This window comes from Xenopus laevis, chromosome 9_10S, assembly GCF_017654675.1.
Source record: "Xenopus laevis strain J_2021 chromosome 9_10S, Xenopus_laevis_v10.1, whole genome shotgun sequence".
NCBI classification, from domain to species: domain Eukaryota; kingdom Metazoa; phylum Chordata; class Amphibia; order Anura; family Pipidae; genus Xenopus; species Xenopus laevis.
Window position 1 is genome coordinate 55,788,928 of NC_054388.1, and position 24,670 is coordinate 55,813,597.

The 24,670-nt window shown below is 37.7% G+C and overlaps 1 long non-coding RNA gene across 3 annotated transcripts; it reads right to left on the reverse strand.

Moving 5' to 3' along the window:
• Positions 1–720: 720 nt before the first annotated feature.
• Positions 721–22,919, reverse strand: LOC121399032. 3 transcript variants are annotated; one of them, XR_005964695.1, is made up of 5 exons: positions 22,811–22,918; positions 19,792–19,855; positions 19,162–19,253; positions 1,710–2,423; positions 721–1,353 (listed from the first exon to the last, which is right to left on the reverse strand). It is a non-coding gene; the product is annotated as an uncharacterized LOC121399032 (long non-coding RNA). The 3 variants fall into 3 exon arrangements; XR_005964694.1 differs by having other exon boundaries at positions 721–2,423; positions 22,811–22,919; XR_005964696.1 differs by having other exon boundaries at positions 721–2,423; positions 19,162–19,250.
• Between the last annotated feature and the right edge of the window lie 1,751 nt (positions 22,920–24,670).

Genomic DNA, 24,670 nt, shown 5'->3' on the forward strand with positions numbered 1-24,670 from the left:
CGAGATGGTTCGATGCCGGCATCAATCGGCCTTTTCGTGAATTTTTCACGAAATGCGTGGCGAAATAGGACAAATTCACCCGTCACTGTTTGTTGGCTTTTGTTATGGACAAATAATATCAACTTAAGAGTAGCACATTGGTGTGCAACTAGAACAGTCATTATGCCTCTTGTGTTGTGTGCAAAATTTGGCTCCTTGTTGCATTCCTTTTGTAAATGAAATCCTCTGTGGCACGTTTAGGCACAAAGTGGTCAATTATAAACATAGGGGCAAGTACAAAGAGCTAAAACAAAGACAACATTGAGTGCACAGCGAGCCTGTAATAAAATTTACTTGCTCCCATACATGTAACTCTGCAATTTGTTGCAAGCATCAATGCATCCCTTTAGGGTTCCCTGGGTTTAATTAATAGCTACAACTGACTTGACTCATGTGACTTGAATGATAATACTGTTGCTGACAAAAAAAAATGTGCCAAAATGAAAATAAATAATAGAAATAAATAGAATTTATATACAGATGAAGCCACTTGGATTTGTGAGATAAATGCGTCATGACTCATGGTTAATTGAAGAAACTGCGTTATCTAAAGTCATCTTAACTCATTTAATGCATTTAACCTTACCATTAGCATACCAAAGCACCATTGTGAACAATGGTGAATGCCTTAATTAGATGGGATGTTGTGACGCAGTTTTCTGTGTTAAATGAGATAAATGGGATATCTGTGTTTAGTTATTCTGTGTTAAACAGACAAACCAAAGTGGCTGCATCTGTATGTAGTAGTAGTACAAGTTACAGTGGGTCTAATTCTCTGGTGCCTGGAATTGCATTGGAATTTGGTGGGTAAAAAATACTTAGTGATCCGTATTTTGCACTTTGCACATTTGTAAATGTGTAGTTTATTTTTGATAACAGTAATCCTTCTGATTAAGAACTTTTACAGTTGATCATGTGAACAGTCCTTTGTTGTATCACTCAGACTGATTATGTAAATGATCTTCCCCATCGGTCATTCCAGACAACAATGTTGTGGGATTGTTTTTTTTAACACAGCCAGATTTAATATTGGATACATTTCAATCAAAATTATGTAATTCCCTATCACCACGGAGTAATACAATCATTTTTAAATTAGGACAATTAACGCTCTCCAGAAACCCAGCCAATTACATCTCCCCCCTTGTCCGGCGTCTGGAGCTGCACTTTCTGGTTTCGGAAGGATAGATTAGATTATGTGTTACTCCCACGTTGCAACCTTCTATTTTGTCTATGTAAAAATAAAATCACATCTTGTGAAATGGGAGATTCGATGTTATTCCGGCAGTTGATTTTCATAAACAAATCTGAAAGCTGGTACAGAGAAAAAAAACATGAATGCAAAATCCACCACAACTCCAACACTGGAACATTTAAGAGTAAAGATAATAACTATAACATTTCACTAGTTGAAGGCATCCACTTTGAGGCCTGCCATCTGCTCTAGAACGTTAATTATGACTCCAAAGTCCCTTTTCCCTGATATGCAAAGCTTGGACTATAGTAGTATCTTGAAACAGAGATGAGCAGGAAGGAAAAAAAAGAATTTTAATGGGTTTTGTGATGATTCTTCATTATCAGAGTCTCTCTTTTTAAACAAGGGAATGAACCTATCCATCGTTTTGGCTCAGTAAAATGCAAAGCTCTGAAAAAAGATATCAGCTGCTCACCTTTCGAGGTGCCACTGGTCATTAGTCGGATTTCACTTAACTTTGATTATCATTTCCTAACGAAACGTAGATGTGGGATGGAACTGGAGATGAAGCTTCCTTCACAGTCATTTCATTTTAATTCAGAGGAGAGATTCAGAAATAAGCAGCCAAGCATTTTCTTTATCCTTTATCTATATTCTTGATCCTTATGTGACCCACCTAGTAGGTTATTTTGACAAGTTTGAAGAAACCCACCAGGGGTGAGAAGCATCTCGAGAATTCTGTTGCAAGCTCTATCCTAACACTCCGTATTCACTGCGCTATCCCACAGGACCTCCTCTGCCAAAGGCAGCACCTAATTATAGCTTCCAATTCTAGTTTCCCAAGGTATAAGGGAAAAACATATTTATAACAACCATACTGGCATCCTGAACACAACATGGAAATTAGGATTTGTGTTTTACAAAGGAAAGGTGTGCATCTATCATGCTGAGGCTTTGTGACATTTACATTTTTTTGTAGTGTAACATCCTTATGTCAGAAAGAGCAGAAATAGAAGCTTGTTCTCTTTTTGCTACTCAGCAGGTGTATCTCTGGAGGAACATGGCAACATTATAATCTCTGGACAAGAAGAAGGTTCTCCGGGGATCAGCACTTCACAGTATTGGTGGGGGTGAGCCTTTGCCAGGTATAATTATTGAACACGGGCTTTCTGCATGCAGAGATGGGATTCTGAAAAAAGAAACATACTGGAGAAGTCAATATCATCTTTGATTCTTTTCTAAGATAGGTATCATCCATGTCATTAGATGACTAATAACTTTGAAGTATATGTAACAAATTAATATAAAACTGCTCATTGTCATTTACATCCCTTTTTTCTATTTTTAAGATATTAGCTGTGTTTACACTGCTAATAAAATGAATATGAAATAACACTACCACCCAATGTTCATTTTGGCCAGTTGGCTACAGTCAGCCAAAAATGAATTGTTTTGTGAATATCTATGGTTGCTAGACTACAAATACAATACTGACTCTTTATGGATTTTTTTTTAGAGCAGTTAGTTCTGTGTAATGATTAAAACCAGCAAGAAGAAAGTTAATAATAAGCATTCTGCCTTTTATTAAGGTAGTTCCACCAGAAGCATTGAAGATCAGTGTTATACATAAAAAGTGCCAAATGGGCACAAGCTGTATATTGTCTGGGATTAGGTAGCTGGGATAAGTTTTCTGGGGGTAAACCAGCAAACGGCACAATCACAACTCAGAATGTAGTCTCTTTTCGGCAGTTATTTCCACTTGCAGCAAAAAAAACAAAATAAAAACAGTTCAAAATAAAATCCTTGCCACTTAATGGGCTTCTAACAACACAGGTCAGTTTTCCTAACTAATTAGGAGAAGGCCTACCGCCTGTCTCTGCAAAACAGAGAACATTCAGAAAAATCCCAAATCCCAAACCTTGCGTTGATTTCAACTAGAAGTCCTGGAACCACTCTGTTAGGAACCTGGGACATAAACAAGCTCCGTCCAGGACTTTCCCAGGTATCCTAGTGGTGACATCACCACTAGTGATTCACAAAACACATTGAAGTCAATGGGCATCAAAATAATTTTGACATGCGTAAATTTTGACACGAACGCGTTATATGTGCGACTATTTGGTCCAAATGCATTAAAGTCAATGGGTGTCCGAATAATTTTGATGCAACTCAATTTTAATATGCTCGGCAATTTTGACGATTTTTCAGTCTCGTGAATTAATTCACTTGCTGCGAAATGCTGAAATATATATGTATATAAGGGCACATCATCCGCACTAAAAGTGTGGACTAATAGAAACAATCAAGGAAACAATATTCTTTTAAAACAAAAAAATAGCGAGCATTAGTCACCTCCAATTGGGAGGAAGCTCCTGGTATGGACAGGCATGCAGTCACCCTACAAATGCTGGCTATAGGGGGAGCTGGGACGCACATACGCAAAACCTTTCCTGAAGCTACAGATTCTGTGTTGCACGTGCGCCGATGCGCGCATCTCTCTACAGATGTCACTGAAATTTTCTGCAACTGCGCACATCAGATTTTTTCTGCAAAACATAAATCAGGGGAATGTTTAAGAGAAGAGTGCTTCTCCTGCTCCTGCTATGGGTGAAACAACTTGAGGTTGACAGGTGCCCCTTAAATACAATCACTGTTCTCTTTGTATAAATTCCTTCATGCAGGACATTTTTTATGTTTTATTGGCTTGTCCTTAGACACAATGAAATATATATATATTTTTAGTTTGGCATCAAAATATTTGTCTGAATTAAAGTCAATTACTATCATTGTGCCTCTTGTATTCTCAGTTTGAATTCTGCTGGTCCCTTTATTCCTGGCTACAGCTAATGTATGAAAGAGTTCACTCTGTTGGGTTCTGATTCATGTTCATTGCCTTAGATGGCATCAGTCACAGATCTAAATTGGATTTATGCTGTAAGCAAAGGGTCTGTACTTCCATGGCTGAACTCTGCTTTCATGTACGGTGTATGCACAATCTGTCTATTGCTAAACACTGCATATAGAATTGTAGTTAACAAATTTTAGATCTAAATATGAAAATTAGGGTTTGGACTTAATTTCTCAATGAAAATCTGTTGCTATAAATTAATACAAGTCACTCAAGTTAGTCCTCGGGGAAGAACAGTAGATTTTATGGGATTCACACATTACTTGGAAATAGGGTCAACATGCACCTGGACACTCGCCCTAGATAATCGCCCTAAACCACAAAATATTCGTATTATTGTACGAAACCCAGCGCAGATCATGATATCTTCCAGTTGTAAAAGGGACATCTGCCATTGACTTCTACATGACTTTGGCAGGTTTTATAATAAATCTTGAAACATTTGAGTTTTTTTCATGAAAAAATTCTCTTTCCCTTCAAAATACCAAGACTTTAGTCAATATATGATGTTACCCCTGACATACAGTATGGGTTGTCCACATTGCAACAATGGAAGCCCACTGACTAGCCACAACCACACTAACTCAGAGAACACTAACAGCCATCTATAAATCCACCAACTTCCCAAAACATTACACTGAAAGGGGTCCCCAATATACCACAAAGCCATTACATAGCTTCTTGGCTAAGATCAAGTGTACTACTATCTGTTCTTAAGGAGAGGCCTGGTCTCACCCCTTCTGATGGTACAGATTATGAAGCTTGATCCTCTGGTAAAATGGCAGTTGTGACTCCAGTATGGATCACAAAATGTGGACACATACACAGGGTAACCTGGGACAAGCACAAAGCACTTTATGCTTTTAGCTGCCACTTTTTTTTCTTTTGCTCCTGCCTTTTGGCTGAGCAGGGCTTTTTTATATTCAGCCTCTGGTTGGAACCTTACATGGCACATATGTTTATTTTCAACTTTTTGCATTTTTCCTTCACCAGAAATTAGGTGCAGAAGGCCCTAGGCAGCGGCGCTCACGCACAAGCCTAGTTCCAGGTCCGGTCTAGGGGTATGCAGAAGAGGTACCTGCCCAGCGCCCCCAATTGTTGCACCCTAGGAAGCTGCCTCTTCTCCCTATGCCTAGTTCCGGCCCTGCCTTTAAGTGCCTTTTGGCTTGGGCATCAGGGATAAAGTTTCTCTTCTTAGCTTTGACTGTGATACCAAAGATTCTCAATTTCCTGTAAAGCAATTAGGCCTCAGGTTTTTGGAATAAGTTTTTGGGAGACTGTCCCATTAAAGGGAGGGTTCACTGATTGCACTGCACACTTTGTTTTTGAACTTTGCACTTTTTGGAGTGACTAAAAGCATGACCTCATGCTATCAATTAAAAAAAATAAACTATCACCATTTTCCACAGAGTCCCTGTCTTTAGTGGTAGGGTTGTGTCAGAGTCCCTCTGGTCGGCACATGAATGTCAATTGGTGTGCGCTCCAGTCACGTAATTTGCATGAGCTAGGAAGTGAAAAATGGGGCAGATCTGAAGCAGGATTATGTGGATCAGAACTGGACCAGGGTCAAATTTACTGAAAGCAGTCCAGACTAGGACTCAGATAGGATGGTGAAATATTGGCTTTGTGGCAACCCTACTTAGTGGTATCACCTAAGCACTCCACCTCATTGCTGCCCTCCAAGTGACTATACCAAAAAACTCCTGTTTGGTATGACAACCACAGCAAACCAGGTTGTGAGGGTGGTAGATTTTTCTCTCCTACTGCCGCTTAGTATGACCTGGATGCTGACGGCTGCATGCTGGTGAAAATGGAAGGTGACACTGACATCACTTCTGCCTCTTCATTCCTTCACCAGCAACATTTTGAAGTACTTAACAGGTGTTTTCCCCACTCACTGCCATGCTCCCCTACTACCAAGTGCTTCCAGCAGATTCCTGCTGTTTTGCACTGTAAATAAGTTGAGGGTCTCCAGACCCTGAATGAAGTAACTTTAGGGCAGGAAGTATGGGAGTGTGTGGTTATGCCATACATACATACACACATATGTATTTTGTGGTCACATCCTCATTGCACCCCTGCCTAATGGTTTTAAAAATTAGTGGTGAGCACAACTTTCCCTTGTTTGTTATAGTTTATACAGGAGCAGTGACCAGCTCCATGTTGTAGCTCCCACCCTTCCCAACTATAATCAGGTGATCCCACTGGTGTCTAATAAAAGGGCAGCCAAGTATGGGAGTTTTACTTTGAAAGCAGCTAGTAAGTTGCAGGAAAAACCTAGTCCCTTTTTAAATTGTATAATGAAGTAATAGAATTCTTAATGAATCAGATGAAAATTAAGCGTAGGACTGGCCAGATATGGGATGACTTTGACGTAGTTGGCCAGCTTAAATATATTGCAATATATGGACAAACAATCCCTGTTTTGTTTAAAGGGTAAGGCATTTTTTAGTAGCAGTATGCACAAAATGTCTCTGTCTTAAATATATTGATAATGGGTTGAGTGCAGAGGACTCTTGTATTTGTTTCTATGTATTTTGTGGTCACAGCCTCATTGCACCCCCGCCTAATGGTTTTAAAAATTAGTGGTGAGCACAACTTTCCCTTGTTTATATATATATATATATATATATATATATATATATATATATATATATATATATATATATATATACCAAATACTGTACAAAAACAGCACTCTCAGGGCTTCTTAAAGGTGCAAAAAAGAAAATCTGTTTATTTCGACGTTTCGGCTTCTGTACTGAAGCCTTCCTCAGGTGGTTTCACCAGAGGAAGGCTTCAGTACAGAAGCCGAAACGTCGAAAAACAGATTTTCTTTTTTGCACCTTTAACAAGCCCTGAGAGTGCGGTTTTTGTACAGTATTTGGTTTACATAATTTTGGAATACTGCACCCAGGCAGTTGTTTTTTGAATGCATGAGTGCTCCAGTCTCGTAGAAATATATATATATATATATATATATATATATATATATATATATATATATATATATATATATATATATATATATATATATATATATATATATATTCAAGATGGACCAGCACTCCAAGTTTTTCAATCAAACAAGTGTTTATTTTAACATCACTTGAGTGATGTTAAAATAAACACTTGTTTGATTGAAAAACTTGGAGTGCTGGTCCATCTTGAATCTACATATCCTGACTGACCAGGCACCCACCCATACCGAAAGGAAGGAGTGCAGGTACTTTATGAACATTTATATATATATATATATATATATATATATATATATATATATATATATATATATATATATATATTGTGGGGGAACGCTCTTTCGGTAGTAGCAGCAGCAACTCCTTTCACACAGACAGTAGACAGTACACAGGTTTCCAGCTGATCTCACGTGTGCATTTATTTAACACAGCAGCTTAAACACTAACATAACAGTTCATACCCTTTGGGAAGGCAGTAAACAAAAATAGTCCAGCTGTACTGATAAATGAAAATGTCCTTTTCCCAAAGGTCCCACAGTCTCCCACTTGGGCAATATAAGTCCAGCACAACAAAATTAACTGTTAACTCACAGTCCTTTGGAGATTCCTTGTGCTTTTCTCCTGGAAGCAGCCGCTCCCCAAACACTTAAGGCAGTAGCTGGTAGCCAGTCCTTGCTACCAGATAACTTGTCTCTTTCTGTAAACTTGTGCCCAGCAATAAAAGTCATATGCTTTGAACACAGGTAACATGCAGTTACTATGCAAACCTTTCTCCTTTCTCTCTCTCCAGGGCAGAGAGCAGCCTTAATTGAGACCCCACCTTTTTACTCCAGGTGAGGCTAATCACCTCCCTGCTACTCAGAGCCTCATTTTTACATCCCTCTGCACTGCTTAATGGAGAATTCTGGGAGGGATATACTTTCCATCTATGATTTTCCCAACCATGCTAATATATATATATATATATATATATATATATATATATATATATATATATATATATATATATATATATATATATGGTAGGTGCTAAGGTAGGAGGATGTTTCTGGCATAAGAATGAATGCTGGTTCTCCCAATGCTAAATAACATTTATATACAGTGTTGCGTAAACAAATTTTACTAGAACTTTCAAACCTTTCACCAGCTGCCCATAGCATAGCTCAAATATGCAAATCAAATCTGATTCCTTCCAGCCAGGAGGAACTCTCCTGTATATATTAGATGTCAACAGTGAGATATTTGCACAACATTTGCATGGAACTGTCAGCTCTGCTTTCCTTAATTCCGTCCAACTGTTTGTCACTTTGCAACGTTACAATCACCACATTTACTTATCTTAATTTTCTCTCTCCTACCGAAATGAATTAGATCAATCACAGAAGCGCTTCGTCATGGAAAATGGCTGGTTAAAGGTACATCAAATAAAGGATGGAATTTAAAAATAATTATCTATATAGATATGAAGGGCAATTTGAATTATGTTTATTATTAAGTTACGGGGTTGTTCAATTTAAAGATAACTTTTAGTAGAATGATACGTTCTTCTTATCTGATTGTTGGGGTCACTGATCCCTGCAACGAAAATGCTGTTGCTCTGCGAGGCTACAACTGTATTGTTATTACTGCTTTTTATTGTTTATCATACTGTTCAGACTATCTCATATTCAACTTTCAGTCTGTCATGAAATGAGTGCCTGTTTGCCAGGATTGGATACTAGCAATCAGATTACTTTAAAGCAGTGGTCCCCAACCAGTAGCTTGTGAGCAACATGTTGCTCTCCAACCCCTTGGATGTTGCTCCCAGTGGCCTCAAAGAAGATGCTTATTTTTGAATTCCAGGCTTGGAGGCAAGTTTTGGTTGCATAAAAACTAGGTTCACTGCCATACAGAGTCTCAATGTCGGTTGACAATCCACATAGGGGCTACTAAATGGCCAATCACAGCACTTATATGGCACCCCAAGAACATTTTTCATGCTAGTGTTGCTCCCCAACTCCTTTTACTTCTGAATGTTGCTCACGGGTTCAAAAGGTTGGGGATCCCTGCTTTAAAGTATCATTTTTCATAAAACTTGAAAAGTACAAGTAAACCTTATTTTCACTAGGGGTTGCCAAGATGTTAATGTCAGTGTCTGTGGGAAATATCAACAGTGTATATATATCTCCAGTTTTATTGAACACATTCCCAAATCTGCTGCCACCATTGCTTTGTTTGCACATCCCTCCAGTGACTGACTCCTGTCCACTTACTCCCTCTTGAAATGCCCCCAACATCAACTGCACCCAAGGTAAGTGCCTTACCTACACATACCCCTAGTTCCGGCCCTGGAAGGTAGTGTCCTGGCTAGATTTAAACATAGGATCCTTATGCTGCAACCATTGCGCCACTGTATTGGTATAAGTAATACCATAGAGCTTGTGCTTTCCTTTCAATAATCATAGCAAAATAGATAATGAAGCTTTTTTCTTTTAGACGTTTATTAGTCATAAATTATTAGAGCCAATTATATGGCATGTGAATGTGTAGATCTAAATGGAGCAACATTTATACAGTACTTAGATACTGAAACAAAGATCTACAAGAAAAATAATATATATGGTAATTCATTCACACTTCACAGGAACTCTTTCTTTTCCCACAATAAATGCCGGGTATGTACGGATTTAATGCATTTAAGTAGGTGTTGGCTGCCATTTATATCATTATTAAGAGAGTCAGTCAAGCTGTCTTGATGATGGAATGACATAAATTAACTTCCATTATGACCAGGGTAGGGCTAATTTAATTCATGACTAGTGAAAGGTCTAATTCATTTTCTAACAAGGCTGCAACACGTGAGTGTAATAATAAGGAGGTTTCAGAGGTGCAAAACGCATTAACCATTCTTCCAGCTCAATGGATTTTTGAAATAGAAGAAAGATTGTTTGAGACAATCAGATCCCTCAGTCTTTTAAAGAGCAGGTACAGTAGATGGTTTCGAATTAATCTCACAGTAAAATACTTTTGGTAAGAGAGAGACACACAGATGGATTAAAGGGTGTAGTATCTGCACTCGTTAATGCACTAATGGTTTGCATTAGGGCTGTACAATTGCTTGTACCACAGGTCACAAGCACAAAGGCTCAATTCCCAGCATGATCGACAAAACTGAATCAAGAAAAGACCAAAACATCAACCTGACGTTTTGGTGTCTTCTTAATTCAGACGGTCTGTGGTACAGAGAGTTCTTTGGAGTTTTTGTCAGTGGCTTACTAACCTCAAATAGTGCATGTAGCTGAGATAAAGTATGAGTAAACATTTTGTGGGTATTCAGTCAAATAGCAGAAGTGATACTACTTTTCAAAGTAAACACAGAAGGGAACTTCAAGCAGGTATTCACCTCTGAGGCGCCAGTGCTCATTCGCACTCTAGCGACAGGCGACAATTCGCTCTGGCGAATGGACGTTACTCCGCAAATTCACTAAAATGCGGATTCTACTGAACGTTAGGGATGTAGCGAACTGTTCGCCCGAACTTCGACCGTTCGCGTCCGCCGAATGTTCGCGAACGTTTGGGAACGTTCGCATTTTGAGTTCGCGTTCGATTCGAATACAAGTCGTTCGACCATTCGACCATTCGAATTCCTTCGACCGCTAAAAATCGAACGATTTCCATTCGTTCGAACGATTTCCATTCGTTCGAACGATTGTAAGCATTCGATCGAATGAAAATCCTTCGATCGAATGGCTTCGATCGTTCGATTCGAATGAAAATCCTTCGATCGAACGATTAAAATCCTTCGATCGTTCGATTCGAACGATTTCAGCGGGTGTTCGAAGTTCGCGAACTGTCCGCGAACGTTCGCATTTTTTGCCGGTGTTCGCGAACGGCGTTCGCGAACACCAAATCGGCAGTTCGCTACATCCCTACTGAACATTACCTCTTTCGCCAGTCTTGCCTTTGCAAAGTGCACTGCAGTGCATACATCTTCCTCAATCCTCTGTTACTTACATCATATTATGTGAGTGGAAAAAGCATCAAAGTTCAATATACGCCAGTGTCTTTTCCTTTTTTCAGAGTAATAGCCTGCAAAAGTCCTAACATTTTTTTTTTCCGGTTAACTGGTTTCCCTCATACATTTTCTAACATATAGAACATTAACTATACAGTGGGCTCATGTGTAGGGCAACTCTCTTTTCTTTATTAAGGTTCCCTGGACATGTGTAATTAACAGTGGAAATGTAATGTATGTGCTGCAATATATAACATAAAGACGTCCATTCAACTTTAAACTTCCCGCCGTATACAAATGAAACTGAGCGCAAGATCTCTAGCGAATTTGCGTTAGGCAGAAATAAACACTAGTGTATCTTCACATTTTAGAGAATTAGTGTTGTCTGAGTGAATTTTCATCTGGCGAAGTGGTCCGATGGGGGGCGAAGCGGTCGCTGGCGACTTTTCGCCGGTTAGTGAATCTGCCCCTTCATCTTTTAGTCTCTCTAATCACTGCACAAGCTCATCTATCACGTCCTGGTTCCTAATTCCTGTACAGAGAGCTCACTCGCAACCCCTTTATCATTAATGACTCCAGCACCTGCACTGGCATTACAGGCTACGTGAACAAGGGCCCTGTTATTCTCCACATATGCTGTCTCATAGAGTATTCTGGGAGAGACATAACTTCATTTAGGGCCGCAGTATTTATTGGTTTAAGATTTTTTCAACAGTATTGTGGAAAGTGACAGGTAAAACTCTTCATATACAAAAATCACCTTTAGCAAAATGAATGCAGGAATTACAAATGTGTAACACTCGCTAGAAATTAGATTTCCATCTATTAAATACAATTAAATACAATACTTTTATTTTTATAGGCCACTCATAAAAGAGGAAAAGGGTATTAAAAAAAAAAGGAAAGGGTCCTACAGCACATCTTATTATAGAAAGATTTAGGATAATTTCACACTTTTAGGAAACTGCAAAGATATTGAAAGTCACTGAGGAGACTTGCTAATGTAAAAGAAGGCTAAGTGAATTTTATATCGGTCACTGGATTTTGTCTCAATGTTTGTGTGAAAACTGATCTCGGTTTTTTGCCATTATTGCATTATTTTTTTACTTATACTTGCATCTTGGAAGAAGCTATTTACTTTGTAGATACATAAAGTTGTCAGTTTATGGTAAAGGTTCAGAAGTGGAAGATTACATAATTTGACTGGAAAAAAAACAAAGGCCCTGGAGACAGATAAATAAAAATGGTGAGAAAACCTAGATAAGAACATGTGAACAGTGCTAATCATGGAGAAGATTCCCATTGATAAGACAGTAATATCTTGGCACTTTATTCACAATGTGAAAAGTACTTAGGGTAGTGAGAGGTCTGCAAATTGTTAGCTTTATCATAATAACTAATCATTTTTTGTGGTTTGAGACTCCTGCATATGTGCTCTGGAGCTAAAATATTGTCCTATATGGTCTCTACTGTGAAACTGAACTGGAAAATTTAGTAAGCGCTCTAGTAAGGTCAGAGAGATGGGCATTCACTTAGTGGAATAGGAGACTTTAACTTGTGCATAAGTGTATATTAAATTGTGCCAAATAGTGCTCATGCACAGGACACTTGTATCCAGGGCAATAGCCATGCTCTTCAACTTATACCAGACATATCTGGCACAAAGTACAGGGAACATCAATGGCAGGGACAAGGCTGCCCTGTACTGAACAAGATTTATTGACTCTCCTGCCCTTTGTGCCTGCTAGAGCTCCCTATCTTGAGGGCAAAATACACATGTTCCACCTATGACACACCCACAAAAATGCAGAGTAGACGAAAAGTGTAGAAAAGAGCTGCAATTCTTTGCACACTGTTTAGTGGAAGTCTAATGTGGACATGTTCTTTGCATTTTGCACTCTCCATGAATAGTTTTGGAGTCTGGCAAGTAATACTGAGGTGTGAGATTAGGAGGGCAGGATAATGTAATTTATTACTAATTATTTTTTGGGGATTTTAAAGGCACAATTGTCAAAGGGATTATGCCCTGATTTTTATGGTGTAATTTTTATTTCTAAATGTACTGTTTACACTGTAAAAAAAAGTACTCTACCATGTCAAATTGCATTTCTAACCGAACAAGTGTATTTTTTTTTAGTTGTAATATTGGTGTGTAGGAAGCCACTTCAGGTAATTTTGCCTGGTCATATGCTTACAGAAAGAGCCAGTGCTGCACTATGGAACTGCTTTCTGGCAGGCTGTTGTTTCTGCTACACAATTTTACTGAAGGAGTTGCAGTGGGACATGGATTTTTACTATCGAGTGCTGTTCTTATTTTGCAAAGGAGCTGTCATCTGGTTACTTCCCATTGTTCTGATGATGGCCAGTTAGCTGTTGTTTCTCCTACACAATGTTACTGAAGGAGTTGCAGTGGGACATGGATTTTTACTATTGAATGCTGTTCTTATATTTACAAAGGAGCTGTCATCTGGTTACTTCCCATTTATCTGATGATGGCCAGTTGGGCAGTTGTGGGGGTTATTTTACTCCAACTTGCAGTAAAGAGTGACTGAAATTTATCAGAGCACAAGTCACATGACTGGGGCACCTGGGAAACTGACAATATGTCTAGCCCCATGTCAGAATTCAAAAAATATAAAAAAATCAGTTTGCTCTTTTGAAAAAGGGATTTCAGTGCAGAAATCTGCTGGAACAGCACTATTAACTGATGCATTTTGAAAAAAATGTTTTCCCATGACAATATCCCTTTAAAATACATTTCTTTTTTTATTCTCCACACAGTTCATCCTGTTGCTTGTCCTATTCAGTCTTATTCAGGGTTTCATTCATTCCTAGACATGGCCACTGAGGTGGATAAATGGGTGATTGGTAGTATCAATGGATGAGGTGTGGCAGAGCATACCCTACATCAGAAGCAGTCAAGCTGTGATTGAGATTAAATATAAATCTGACACGTTTGTCTGAAGATCGACTGCTCAAACTCCAGTTCATAATAAAAGATTGTCATCTTGTGTGGGAGCAAAGTGAACAGAGCACATCATACAGTTCAATCTCAAACTTTGTTATTTACAACATAAAATTGGGAGCCTGTGCATTGTTCTGTACAGAGCACATTAGTCTGTGCTGTAAGTAATAACTGATCAATTAAAGGGAGCTATCATTGGTGGATTGTAAATATTTTTTGTTAGCACTGCAAAGTATATTATGTATTTCATTAAAGGGGTTGTCCACCTTGAAACAACTAGTTGGTTTCAGATAGATCACCAGAAATAACAACTTTTTCCAATGACTTTCTATTTTCTATATGTGACGGTTTTTCTAATATTGAAGTGTAAAGTGTCATTTCTCTCCTTCTGAAGCAGCCCTGGGAGGGGGGGTCGCCGATCCTGTAAACTGTTCTAAATGGATACATTTAGTTGATACATTTCTTATCTTTGTCCCTGCTGAGCAGAATCTCTGGGTTTCATTACAGGCAGCTGTTAGAATTGGTACAATTGTTGCTAATACTCCAGAGATGCTGCTGAGAAATGTATCAACCCAATGTTGCAAAATAATAACAGTTTAGAGTCTGCACCTGAATTACTGAGCTGCCAGACTGAAACACCAGAGACAGGGACATTCAACTTTAAACTTAGATTTTGGAAAAAACGTAAACAATAAATAATGGAAAGTATTTGAAAAAAGTCTTATTTTCTGGGGAACAATCTAAAAACAACGGAATTGGAAAAAGTGTTTGGAAGGTGAACAACCCCTTTAAATGTATTTTGCTTAAATGTAATTGCTTTTCTGTTTTGCATCTCTGTGTATTTATTGTATGCATTTTTTTTTACATACGAGTATACACATGATGTATATATCTCAGTATGAGTGATTTTCCTGGTCAGATATTTAGAGCAGATGTCTTGCTGCTATGGATATGTATGCAGTTGTTTACATTATACCTGATCAGTGCACAACACAGCTATGGAAGGTTTATGTTCCCTGTAAAGGAACAGTTCAGTGTAAAAATAAAAACGGGGTAAATAGATAGGCTGCACAAAATAAAAAATGTTTCTAATATAGTTAGTTAGCCAAAAATGTAATCTATAATCGCTGGAGTGCATGGATTTCTAACATAACATAACAAAACATTACTTTCTGATTTTCAGCTCTCTAACTCTGAGTTATTCAGCAACTTGAAAGGGGGCCTACATGGGACACGAACTGTTCAGTGAGTTTGCAATTGTTCCTCAGCATTCAGCTCAGATTCCAGAGCAACAGTTATGAACCATGTAGCCCCTAATCAAATAACTGATTGGTTACTGCCTGCCGGGTCGGACTTGATCCCCGGTTATTTAACCAGTTTTTATTTTTATACTGAACAATTCCTTTAAATAAACACTGCCTGATAAATTATAGTATGAGCTCTTCAGGGCAGGCAGCATCTAATCCTGTCTTCTCTAAGGACATTTCTGGAACCAAACTATACAAAATATTAAAATACCACATAATGTCAGCGACTAGTAATGAGTGAAAAATTTTTCACCACAAAAATGATGCCCATGGAATCCAATTGTTGAAAAAAATTTGGCACACCGACTCGCACATCAATAATAATAATAGGTATCTGGAATTACAGAACAAATAGCTCAAATGGGGAGTCTACATATATGCCACATGATTAGGTAAACCTGTACGGATTGGGCATCGAACAGTTCAGTGGAATCCTGGCAATCATATTTAGGAGGTTTTACATTGGTACCTAGTGATGTGTGGGAGATATGATGTTGTAGCTTTGAGGTAATTTTTCAAAAAATTCACTAATTTCTATAAAAAATTATAATTTTAGGATAGAATTGCTACTTGGTAGTTTGTAGTACATAGATATATTAACACATTTTTGATTTGCCAGAATCTGCTCTTTGTAATAATGCATAGTTTTCTAGGGTAAACCTATTGTTAGTGGAGTGTTTGGCCTTAAAATCAGAATCAGAAGTTTTGCCATTTTGCAGAGCAGTGCTTTGGAAATTTGGTAGTGTACTGCCTGGAGATTTTGAACTATACAAGTGAGAAATCTCCATAAAACTATATATATATTTATATGGTATTAGCACATTCAGGAAATATAGAACTTTCCAAATTGGCTGTGTTCCTTTACATAAAATAAATTATATTTTTGATATTTCTGATCGCACATGTGAAACATGATTTTTTTCATTTTATTAGATACTTAGAAGCCCATATCTTTTTACAGAAGTGGAATTACACCAAAATTCTAGCATATTTTGAAAGCTCGGGTTGTCCTAAAAGAAACAATATATTGTTTTCCTGAGTAAACTAAAATACCCCCCAGGAAAGGCCCTTACATTGAAAGAGTACAAAATGTCTAAAAACTGCTTGGCAGTAGATGTTCACATTTAGGACAAATTGGCTGGCAGGGAAAGGGTTAAAGTGATAGATGTGGATCTGAGGCTTGTGCCGTTTATAATCTGTGCAAAAGTGAGCAGCATTTATGGAATGCCTGATTTTTGAATTCTTGGTTCATCAACATAACTCTTATAGTATATGTTCTCAATAAGAATACAATAATCATAATATTCAACAGTTTTACAAGACTGGAACACAAATAAATTATTACTGAGAATGCAGCGTATACCGGCAGTGCAGCTGTGCTAATTGATTCTATATTTCTTTCCCCTTCCTGCCTGGGAAGGAGGTCAGAAATCCTTCAACAAGTCTAGCTCGACAGACTAAGATTTTATTTCAAGGAAGCAACTAAGCAGACCCTCTAGAGAATAGACACTGAGACCTCAAGTAAGATAGAGTACGGCTGAAGGAAGAAAGAGACTAAAAGTCTGGGAGAGAATATATCAAGCATGAAAGCATTTTGTTTTTAGAGTTGCTGACTTTAAAGTGGAAACGGAGTGCAAACATTTTAAGTCATTACCGTAGGACACAAAGCATATATTCATGCTCCAAAACCACTCCCTGGGGTCTTTATCCGCATCATGATCAGTGTCAAAGAAAGGTAACTTTCTATCAAATCCTCGTGGGCAGGAGACAGGAAGGAAACTCTTGCAGTTTATAAATTAAAAATCAGGTTTGTTTTGCAGAAGGGGATCTCAAGTTCTAAATGAATAATTCTTTCCATTCTTGCTGCCGGGGACTGGGAGTGTTGACAAACTGACACTGCTTTTTCTATAATTACAACCACCACTAATTGTGCTTTTAGACTAGGAGAGTTCAAGTTGAAGAAATTAAAATCCAGCTCTCCAAATTCTTAAGGATAAATCAAGGTCTACACTGTTAAACACATTTTAATAGACATAACATCTAGGTGTAGCAAATGTTGATTATATTTACTCATATAGCAAAGAAATGTCAAACCACTTTATGGCATTCTTCTAATGATCTATTCAGCACATCGCTCTATGTGGCAAATTTACTAAAGCGGGAAGCGACTAATGCTAGCGCAAATTCGCCAGCAGGACGTCATTTCATTACTTTGCCGATTTACTAATGGGTGCTGGCGTAAATTCGCTAGTGAAGTGGACCTACTCTAGCGCTACTTCACACCCTTACGCCAGACGAAGTTACGCTATGGTGAAGGGATGTAACTATGCTTATTCACTAACTTGCGCATTTTATTGAACCTTGCGCCAGACTTGCCTTCTCCAGGTCAGACCAGACGAAGTTCAATACAATATATAGGACTTTGTCCAAAAATGAATTTTTTTCCCAAAAAACACTGGCGTCTTTTACTTTTTTAAGGGTTATAGTATGAAAAATAGCATAATTTTTTTTGGGGGTACCCTCCTTCCCCCCTACATTTCCTAACATATGGCAACTCAACGATACAGTGGGCACATGTGTAGGGCAATAGAACACCTTTATTTTATTTTTTAAAGGTTTCCTGGGCTTGTGTAGTGTAATGTAGTTGCTGCAGCATATATGTCCACTATATTTTAACTTTGTGCAGTATGCAAATTCGGCATCGCTAGCGTAACTTTGCTTTGTCTGACGAAGTAACGGTAGTGCAACTTCACTACCGTTCACCACCCTGAGCGCAACTTCGGATCCTAGTGAATTTGCCCTATTATCTCTTAACATATGCTCAAAAGGATAGAAAGGTGGCACTCCGGTTAAAAAAGAAAAAGGTGGTATGATTAAGGGAGTTGTTCCCAAAACGTGTCAGGTGATGTTGGTCTGAGACCTGTTGCAATAAACCACCTTTTTCTTTTTTAACCAGAGTGCCGCCTTTCTATCCTTTTGAGCATATATTATTGAAGGGGACAAACGAACCGACTGCCACTGAACTTTGGATTCTAGCTGTCCAACAACTAACTCCAATTAGAAGGAATGGCATATTTATTTGCCAGGCAGCTAAGGATAAAACATTAAGGAAACTGTCACCAATATCCAATCGCAATGGTTCCATTGAACTATTCAGGTAGGCGTTTGCTGAAACTCAAAATATAATCTAGTCACAATGGTACCATAACAACTGCATCAAACCGCAACACCTTTTTTTCAGTTTCAGCTAACACCTACCTGAAGCCTTCAATAGAACTGTCATTGACCATTGATGGTATTTATTTTTTGTGCCTTTATCCTCTTGTAATTACTCCTTCCAATACAATCCCCACATACCAGACAAACAGGTGGAGGAGGAGCAGCTGCTTTGTCTCTGTGACCTGTTTGCCAGCACAAACAATCATCCTGGGTAAAGCTCAGTCAAACCTAGTAACTGTGCTCCTAAACTTTCCCATCCAAAACTTTACAAGATTTTCAGTGCAAATTCTCATGATGACATTACTGGAGTCACCAGGTAGGGGTTTTTTCCTAAAGACACTAGTCAGCAGCACCCCTTTGCCCCTTCCCCCAGACAAGCTCAAATAGATACATTTTTCTTTTATAGGCAATTAGGTTTCAAGCCTTAATGAAAATCCGCCTATGGTTAGCATTGCATCCATTCTGTGTAATTCCCTTCCATGGTTTAGCAGACATTTTCCCAATTTGTTGCCTTTAAATGAGCTCAAAAAACACTTTTTTTGGAGAAACTTACTTTAGTGCCTCTTAAGTCTCCAAAGTGATCATTTGGATGCTGGTTTTTTTGCAGGTTGTCCTCTTGAGTTTATAGCTGGTTCCCTGATCCTGCTTGAAAGAAAGCTTTCTGTCACTTTCTGTATTTATCTGGCCCTTTTTTAAAGAATTGGTTTGCAGAGATGATATTGGAAGAGCCATAACCTCAACCAAACTGAAACTCTGTGGTATGAATTGGAAGCCCGACTGCTAGCCAGGCTTGATCCCAACCATCAGTGTTCAACCTCACTAATGGTCTGTTGTTTGAATGGAAACAAATCCTACCAACAATTTTCCAATGTCTAGAGAAAAGTCTTTCCCAGAAGAGTAGCAAAGGGAAAACAAACTTTGTATTTATTGCCTTGAATTGGGTATGAGATGTTGAACAAACAAGTATATACTTACTTTTACCTATGTATTCCTGGGCAATTAAAGCCATCTTCTCATCAGATGTGCTTACCGTGATCTTGCCAATTCCTACACTTTGTGTCTTATCCCCCTTTATCATATTAGACAGTAGACCTTTTATTAATTTTATCCTATGTTTGGGCAAAGACCAACTTAACGCAATAGGAAGAGCTTAATTATACAAAGTAGCCAATAATATACATACATTTTCTGCACCCATTCTCTTTTCAGTTTCCTTTACACCAGCTTCTGCACGTAGGCACACACACCTGGCATGTAAAATGAATACAAGTATTTTTACAAAGGTCAATGAATATTTTATAGAAAAAAGGTCATTGGTACAGCCAGCCAGCTTGGTAGAATATGGCTGTACATGTCCCTGTCAGTCATGAAGCTCTGAAAGTCAAATATTTCTAGAAATATCCCTGGGGTTTTATGACATTTGAGCAGAGTACAGAATAATGCTTTCTAGTGTTCAGGGACATTAGAACATCCAGTTAGCCAATACTTTAATGCACTGGGTAATAACTGGACAATGCTGATCAAGAAATGGAACAAACTTTTGTACCTTATGCTAGCAATAGATTAGATAAAGCTGGTTATATATATTGATGAGCAAATCGGACCCGTTTTGCTTTGCCGAAGAATTCGCAAAACGGAGAAAAATTTGCATTAAAGTCAATAGGAGTCAAATTTTTTAATCTCCACAATTTCAGTTGGTGAAAACATTTGCAGATGGTGAAATGTGCAATTTTGGCACAAATCCATGCTGGCCAGAAAAATTTGCTCATCACTAGTTATATACAATTGGCCAAGTCATGAAACAAATGTAGTTAAAAAGTTAATTTGGGATGAATAAAGACAAGACATCACATTCAGCCCTTCCAAATTAACTAATACATATACACATTACAAACCTATAAATACTGTATATGCTGTATATAAAAACTTATATACAGTACATACATATACAAAACTAGATCTTTGGATCCTTTTAGCCATGAATATTATGCTTGTCCAAGAAGTCATACAAGCAACTATTAATTGCATTAATAAAATCTTGAATGTCAATAACAAGTAAATATTGAGGTTGGCAGCAAACAGACAGAATATAGACTATGGGTCAGTAAACAGCAGGTCAGGTCAGAGTAATAGTTAACCTGGCACCAAAAATGCACCCAATTGCACAATCTCATCAAACAGAATACAATGACATAAAATCTACAGCTCCACAGAGCTGATTAGTGTTAAAGGAGAAGGAAAGGTTAAAACTAAGTAAGCCTTATCAGAAAGGTCCATCTAAATATACCAGTAAACCCCCAAAGTAATGTTGCTCTGAGTCCCCTGTCAAAAGAAATACTGCATTTCTTTCCTTCTATTGTGTACACATGGGCTTCTGTATCAGACTTCCTGTTTTCAGCATAAACCTCCTTGCCCTGGGCAAGAGCATGCTCAGTTTGCTCCTCTCCCCCCACCCCTCCCTTCTCTACTGTAATCTGAGCCCAGAGCAGAGAGAGACTCAGGCAGGAAGTGATGTCACACCACATTAATACTGCAGCTCCTATTCTAAACAAACAGAGAGTTTCTAGAGCTTTTTACTCAGGTATGGTAAAACATTCTACAGAATAAATAAAGCATTCTAGCTTGCACTATTGCAGCTGATCTATTGGCAACAAAATGCCTCCGTAGCTTTCCTTCTCCTTTAAGATGCGAGTAATGTTGCAAGGTGATGGCAGTGCACACTTTAAAGAATGTTCTAGGGGAAGTGCCAACAATCTTGGGGAATGATCTAGGGGAAGTCTTACAATCAACAGCATCTTTATATAAACTTGGCCACTCACCCACTAGCTAATTTTTTTATCTGATATACACACCACTATAGTGTATATAGATTAACCACACCAGTCAAAGCACATTCAATGTATAAATCAGATCCACCAGTCACAGAGCCACTTAGCAAATTAACAGAAAGCCCCATTGCACATCCCAAAAGGACTCCGTAAAGTTAAAATATTGGTTAAAACGTGGGTTAACAACCCCTATATATGTTACATCCCTTAGAGATAATTGGTACTCTGTGAAATTTCACCTTTAATTATTGATAGATTTCCCTTTAAACGTTTTCTAACATTGATGACACTATTAAAGGTTAGTTCAAAGTCAGAAAACTCAGTTTTTGTTTTTCTTCTCATGACTGCTGATCGATGCATTATTTTCTCTGGGCGAATAGTCTAATTATTCCTCTGTTGTTAACAATTTATTGCGCAATCGACTGACTTTGTTCGAGTTAAATGATTTTAAGCGTAAGCGACACAACAGCAGTGAATTTGAAATGCAATCTAGAGGTTCCGGGCTGGATTTATTGGTTTGTCAAAGTTAGATGAAAAGTGAATTTTGTACAAATACAAACTAATATTAAGCTTGACAAAGTGAGGGATATGGGATATCATCACTAATAGATGTATTTTAAATTATTGTACTTAGCCCAGGGATACAAAACCCTACAAGGAAAAGGCTTATCCCTACTTCAGTTTTCCGTCTTTACACTCTCTACAATTGTAATTGCTAGAACCTGGAATATAAATATGGAAATCCTTGTGTAGGTGAAGAACAAAAGCCCAATGAACTAAATGGTCTACACTGCACTCACTGCACTTTACGTTTACTATTTGTTTCTTGTGTTATCTTATACCCTGCATCTCTGTATCCCACATATATTGTAAAAATCAATATATTGTAAAAATCAATATGCCTCACTTCATAGTGCTGCAAAAGAAATTCCTATGTACTCCTGGTACAAATGGCAATAAATAACGACTTGACTTGAATAATATGAATAATATTTGCATTTTTTTTTACCTCGTAACAGTAATTATAATTTTATGAATTAGTTACAACCTCTAAAATGATTCATTGCAATAACTTTTTTCATGCAGATATTAGCATCCAATCAGATCTGGTCTAGGCTACCCTTGAAAACCAATGGGGTTCTTATACATTTCTCATCCTCTAATAAGTTCAGAGGATAAACATACACAAGCCTATAAGAAAAATATACCGTATCTTATGCTTCTGTAGACCTCAGTTTACAATACAATCTTACAGGACGAGTAAACTGAGAATCCTTTTATAAAGTTGTGGACCAACACAAATTATTTCAGTGCTATAAACTTTGGAGCAAGTGCTGTGAATTTTAAAATATTTGGGAGTCAATAAAATGTTACCTTTGTCTGCAGTTCTTCTTGGAACTCAGTGCAAAAAGACATTGTCATAAAGTGCTGCAGAGCAATCAAAATCCTGATATATAATATTTTTTTATTTATTTCCCAGGGAAACTCACATTCATTTCAGTTTGAGTTGTTATGGTATGATGCCAGCCAGTAAGAGAAACTAGAAATTAATTGCATCAGATGTTTGCCTTGATATATTTTTTGATGTTCAAATACAGCAAACAGTCAATTTCCAAGATAGGTGACCCAGTCCCAGTAGACAGAATGTGCCCCAGTTATCTATGAACTCCAGCACAAAGAGTCACATTTCAATGTGGAAGTGCAATTTGGATTTTGCCTTTGAATATTTGCAGCTCTGCTCTAGGGATCATTTCTGCTTGTGTGCTAGAAAAATAAAAATCCTCCCCAAGAAATCCCTCAAGTCAGGGGAACGAGCTTTAAAATGCCTAAACGCAATGTGAACATTTTTCCCATTAATAATGAAGTAGGATAGGTGCTGTATGTTTTCCCTCTTCTTTATCTTCCAGAGTTGACTTCTTTATATAGATCTCATATTTTGTTTTTCTTTGTATTAAAAAGCAAAAAAAAAAAGCACTTTTAATTGTAGAAAATAAACATTCAAAATATTATAAATGCACATTTATTAAATACTAGGGAACTGATATATAAGCTAAGTTTTTTCATAATTATATTAAGACATAATTGTCTGGTCAGGTGAGATAACCTCCAAAGATAATGCAACAGGATTCCTGGTATGTATTTCATCAGAGAAGGAAGATTTATTCAATCAAGCACAGAATACAGGAGCATTCAGTTGTCTGACGGTTACATGGCTTTTTATAAAGCAGAGTAGTGATGGGCGAATTTCTCCCATTTCGCTTTGCCGAAAAATTTACGAATTTCCCACGAAATTCGCTCAATGGCATAAAATTTGTAAAACACATTGAAATCAATGGGCGTCAAAATCATTTTTATGCGCCTCACTTCAGACGCCTGCGACAATTGTTATACGCGTGCCTATTTTGACCAAATGCATTAAAGTCAATGCGAGTCCAATTAATTTTGACACGCGACAATGTTTATGTGCGCGACTATTCTGATGCACGCACAAATTTTTTCAACATGGTGGATTTTCTGCTGGTGAATTTTAGTGACAGTTTCGTGAATGCATTCGCCGGCGGTGAGATGCAGAAATTTGCCATGAAATTGTGCCTGGTGAATTTATTCGCCCATCACTAATGAAGAGTAAACATCATTATTACAACACAATCTTTTGACTGGTCATAAATTGCTGATATAGCTTAATTATTTAGCGAATATTATACAATTACGTAGATCATAGTCACCAGTCACTAAGTCAACTCTTATCACAAAGTACATACAGTTAAAATACCGCCAGTTTTATTGGCTAGAAAACACTTTGCTTCATTATGATTTTGCACTATAAAAAACTTTACCAAATCTTAAAACTAAGCAAAAGTTATCATCAGTTCCTAAGCATTTATAGCAGCATGCCTACGTTTCACTACTTTTGTTACTGAATTATACTAGATTTCCGTAGCACCATATCTTAAGCATGTTAGAAATAATCAGTTATATTTGATTAGGTAATTGTGTGCAGATTCTAGCAGTGTGTCAGTAAATATATCAAAGGCAACTTTATGTGAATAAGGCCAAATACAAATCACTGACCTTTATTGGCCTTAACAGTGCAATGTGACAAAATGAGTGTTTAAAGGAAATACCATGTATCACAATAAAGGCAATGTCACAATAGGTTTTTCGATTGCTACTTAAAATACCCACTGTTCTAGCAGGACCCCAGTTGTACTGTGAATATGGGCCGTATGGCAT